The sequence below is a fragment of the Biomphalaria glabrata genome, chromosome 7, assembly GCF_947242115.1.
Source record: "Biomphalaria glabrata chromosome 7, xgBioGlab47.1, whole genome shotgun sequence".
Taxonomy (NCBI): domain Eukaryota; kingdom Metazoa; phylum Mollusca; class Gastropoda; family Planorbidae; genus Biomphalaria; species Biomphalaria glabrata.
In genome coordinates this window covers 33,544,758-33,550,383 of record NC_074717.1, presented here as the reverse complement: position 1 = coordinate 33,550,383, position 5,626 = coordinate 33,544,758, and positions in this window count along the sequence as shown.

Sequence of the window (5,626 nt, the reverse complement as noted above, 5' to 3'; positions counted from 1 at the left end):
TACAAAGTTATCTATTTTATATGATAAACTACAGCAGTGTATTTGGATTCAGAGACATAGGGAGAGCTACCCAAAGTTTTTCTTGTTATTATATTGTTATATATATACTTGTACATCTTTATTAATAACCTAGTGTAAGGTTTAATTATGTTTAATTTTGAAAAAAAATTAAGCATGACTTAAGCCTCGATTTTTTTATGACCGTCTGCAATATATATTTTGCAACTATGAATTTGTAGGTTACAAGCTATTATCTATTGCTATTGAAAAGGTGATACTAAAAAGTTTGATATTGAAATGTTGGTTGAAAAGTTTGTATTGAAAAGTTAATACAAAAAGTTAGGTATTAAAAAATTGATATTGCCACTTTGATTCACGCAAGTTGGATAGAAATAGTGATTGATTAAAAGTTGTTTATTTTATAAGGGATCTTTTCTTTTTTCATCTTTTAACTTGAATGGAATAACACACACACACACACACTTGTTTTCTCCATCGCTTGCAGACGATAAGAATAGAACATCTTTACTTTGTCTTCTCACAGTGCAACAGAGAAACAACTTTTTTTTTTCAATTTAGCACCAACACACGCTAGTTTTATCCTATGGTCCAAATAATACTTCATATTGCTTCCCATTCGATTCCCATTTGTAATTAGTTCAAATAAGGTTTAACCCCTCCACCTTTTTTATACACACACGCAATACCCATCATCAAAAAGTTCTTGATCCGCCATTGTTTATAAAGTAACATCTGACAACAGAAAGATCCTATACAGCATGTACAAATGAACATATGGTAAACATCTGGGAAATTTGAACACACACTATTAAAGTGACATTAAAAACAAGCTCGGTTTAACACCTTACCAAATGGATATAACACTTTTTTAATAAAAGCTATTAATAAGTTCCTTGTAGGAAATACTAATTCTAAAAATGGTATATTTGTATGCTCCTTTATTTGATGAAAAGATTTTGTATCCACATAGTCACATAAAGACACATTTTGGTTTGATGCATATCATAGCACTTTTGATTTGTTGATTCCATTTCAGATACAGTACATACTGAATTCAGTCGATTCACGTGTATGGGGAGATGTGAACTTCTTAAATAGATAGATAGATAGATAGATAGATAGATAGATAGATAGATAGATAGATAGATAGATAGATAGATAGATAGATAGATAGATAGATAAATAGATAGATAGATAGATAGATAGATAGATAGATAGATAGATAGATAGATAGATAGATAGATAGATAGATAGATAGATAGATAGATAGAAAGATAGATAGATAGATAGATAGATAGATAGATAGATAGATAGATAGATAGATAGATAGATAGATAGATAGATAGAAAGATAGACAGACTGAAAGACAGACAGACAAAAAGACATCTTCATATCTCATGACCAAGACCTTTGCAACTTATCGGGTTTGGGACAAGTAGTTTCTTCAATATTGAGGTCTTACTATTTAATAGTTCTTCCCTTATTTTTTATAAACCTTTAATCCACTCACTGTCTGTCTGTCTGTCTGTCTGTCTGGTAAAACGCTTGTACACGTTTTTTCTCCGACACCCAATCTCGGAGCTTAAATTTTGCACATTTATTTCTTTTATCTGACAACACAAGAATAAAAAAAAATAAACGGTCAAGTAATTAATTTGCACAACAACTGGACAGGGACTCAATCTTAAAATTCAATGGACATCTAGAACTCTTTTTCCTTTCTTGTCTAAATCAGGTGACTGACTTCTATGTCACATGTGCAGACTAGCGTGCCAGTGTATTTATAAGTAGGTTGATATCAACTCTGTTCAAAGTCTTGTACACGTTTTTCTCACATTTCCCATTCTCAGATCAAGCTGAAACTTTGCAGAATTGTTCAGTGTCGATGACAACACACGAATCAATCCAAAAATGAAGCAATTAGGAATCAACTAGTCAAGATTAATGAATTTTTATATGGAAAATATACTAAGCTAACGGGAAATAAGCCTAGCAATAATGAGAAATATGGCAGCATTGAACGGCATTCTTCAACCTATAGAGACCCTCCCTAAGACCAAGGAAGTAATTTACGCATTTTAGTGCAGTTATGATTGATTTAGATTATCGATGCAATGTCATAATATAAGCAAGGTATTTTTTCTAAATTGCGTGTTGCTGGTGGTTTGGACTAATGAAGTACATTATCTTCAACTTTGAAGAAACATCTCTCTGGTTTAAAAAAAAAATAAAAAATCGATCTGGGGGGGGGGGCAGAAATATACATTTTCGTCATATATTATATAGATACTAATAAATGTCAAAGACTAAGCTAACAGTTGTACTTTCTTTTGTGACCTTTACTTTAATGACAGAGAAAAAAATCTAGAATAAATTATAGGTATTGAGAGGTTATAGTTTTTTAAAAGGTAAAAATAAAGTATAAACTTAGTAATCTCAAGAAGTATTCTCTTTGTTCTCCTTTGGATCTCAAACAGAATGACAGGAAAAAGAGCATTTCTTGTTTTTTGTTGGACACTGTCTAAATTGTAGACTTGTGTCTAATACAATATTACTGTACTTGGTCAAAGAATATTCCCACGCTTTTTAACAGGCCTCTAAATTATATCAATTTTTAATTTCTAAAATAAATATATTCTGCTTGAACAAACGTTTTACAAACTCTTCAGCATTATTAAAGCGTTTTGTTTCTTTTTAACAATGGACATAGTTTCAACGATATTAAGCCAAAGACAATAATAAGAGCAATTTTTATTGTGCCTTTACCAAAGCCTGTAGTACATAGATACTCACATGTTTGACAACAAAACCCAATAGGATAAACAATCAGGAAAAATAAGCAATGCGTTAAATCTGTAAAGCATGAGAAACGTCTTTGAAAAATCACAACTTGTCTGAGCATGAGATAAGGAAGAAGATCAAACAATGCCTTGATACTGTACGTCAGGACTTATTATTACTGATTTCTGAAAAAAAAAAAGCATTAGTGGGCGGCAGCAAATATATTTTACAATTTTGCAAGAAATAATCATAATATAATTATTTCTGTTCATTTAGACTGCATTTCCAATCCATATTTTTGTTTGCATCCAAATGTCCAGATGTTGCATATGTAAGCTACAATATGTAAGCTAATGAATAAGTTCCGAAAAGCTCTTCTACTTACACCTTGATAAATAATTCTTGGATTTTGGAAAGTAAGCTCTTTAAGTGCATCGGCAATAGCTAGAGACAGAAGAAAATTGGCAATTACATTAGTAATGTATTCACCAGAAACAAATATGTTACTCTTGGACATTATGAAAAAAGCAAGGGAAGAAATACTAACCATTCATTTGAGGGATTACTACCATATTCATGCCTTCATCTAATGCTTTATTGATAGCTGCGATCTGAAAAGCATAAAACAAATGAGTCTCTGATAACCTGTAATTATTTTTAAGCACAACGTTTTCTAGTCTTTTACTATATTATTATATATGATGATACTGTTATGATAAAATCCGAAGCACGTTTAAATCACGTGCCTGTCCAAACAAGCTAATCGATAACTCAAAACATCTCCTTAATTACCGATAGTTAATTGTCCATCTGTTGTTACAATACCTCTATTCAAGTCACTCCTTCATTGAGAAACCTGGATGGGTGAGTGGACAGCTCTAACAATGTATCTAGAAATTTAACTATTGATGTATATCGCTGAGAAAAGAATTACAAGCTCGTTGGCCTCACTGGGAAAACTCTAGTTTCACCGTTATATTTTTTCAAATTAAAAATAAATAAATGTAAATTTGGCTACATACTAGGTCTAGATCCTATTTCGGTTTTGAAAGGACTAGCGCGTTCTTGAAAGACTAAAACTGCTGTGTTGCTCCTTATGGAAATTTGTTGTGATTACAAGGACTCTTTTCTCATATACAGACAACACAACAGAAACATACACATAAATAGAACAGACACAGCATAACGAATTCATTGAGCGACTACACACAGGCATCTGGCATCTTGATCATTTTCATGTTTCCTACTCAACGAGTGGCGCTGATATAGCCCGACTGAGTAAGGAACGAACGAGTTTTTGTACCGCTCAGTTCTAGTCTTGAGGGACAGAAGTCGCCTACATCGCGACGACTTGACGTGGTTGTGATGGGGCAGCCGGCTGTTGTCTTCCAAGATTTTTCCGATTTTGCTGAGACATTTTTTGTTCAAAAAGTTCATTTAAAACTTTTAATATGTTAGTGTTGTGCGGTGTTGTGCCTTTGATTTGCGTTCGGGAATTTCCGAATGTAAGGCTTTATTGATTCAATAGTTTCTAATGACATTTGGCAATGTCTTTGATTCCGAAGATTAAGGATGAGTGCAGTGTTTCACATGGCTACGCGAACCCAGTTGCGACCTGCATATTTTCCCACATCTAATGCAGACAAATGCGCTAACCGCCGGGGGTCCATTTAAGTTTTCTTTACGTTCTCTACACGGTCTGTATTCTGGGCCTTAAATGCGTGTCCTGCTGCCTTCGTGAGAGCTCTCCAAACTATCTCTTTCTGAGGTCATCTGCTGCCAGCTACTTTCCTCTATGCCATTGAGGGCAAAATGGCCCCTGCGTCGACCCTATAGTGCTTACGGGGGGGGGGGGGAACCTCTGTTACGCCGTCGTCCTTAAAGCTATCCAAAAAGATTGCTTTTGGCATGCGCTTGTCCGCATTGTTGTCACAACCATACTAGATGCAGGATGAGCAAATAACATTATACATCCTGTATTCATATACAACTGACGCCTATAGCTCCAATATCAGGATTTAAAGATTCAATGATCGTTCTGTACAGAAATGTAGACATGACATTTGACCAGCTTTTTATCAAAATTGTTTTATTGGTGCATTTCTTTAAATTATTAAGTGGTAAATGAGATCGGGATAAACTGATTTAGAGGCCCAGTGGAGACCAAAGTGCTGTGTAGGATAATAACTTGTAGGATCGCCTTTGTGAACTAAATGATAATAGTTATTTGTTTGTTGTAAAGAAAAATAGCTACGAATTAGATAGTCTCTTAGCTTTGAAATTCGGGACATTCAGTCATATGTTCAACAAAATATTGAATAAAAACCTTAACCTTTGAAATGGTTACATAAGACCTAGCAGTTTGCGGAGGCGGGGTGGCTGAGGGGTAAAGCTCTTGGTTTTCGGGGGTCCGAGTTCGAATCCTGGTGAAGACTGAGATTTATTTTTCGGGATCTTAGGGTATCTCTGATTCCAGCCAGTTCTAATGGGTACCTGACATCAGTTTGGGAAAGGTAAAGGCGGTTGTTCGTTGTGACGAATACACGACACCCTCGTTAACCGTGGGCCATAGAAAAGGGTTATCTTTATTTAACTTTATTTAACTTCGCAACATCTTTGAAGAATGATAAAAAGTTAAAAAGCTTGCTCCTGTGTTCGTTACACTAAGACCCCATCAAATAAATGTTTTGTTCACCTTGTCAGGAGAGATGACATATTGAAGATAGCCATGTGTATGTGCAGCGTAGCCCAACGTCCTTGGTACATAGTCTGTCATCCACAGGTACAACATACTGCTGCTTTCTGTCCAGGCAGGTATAACATC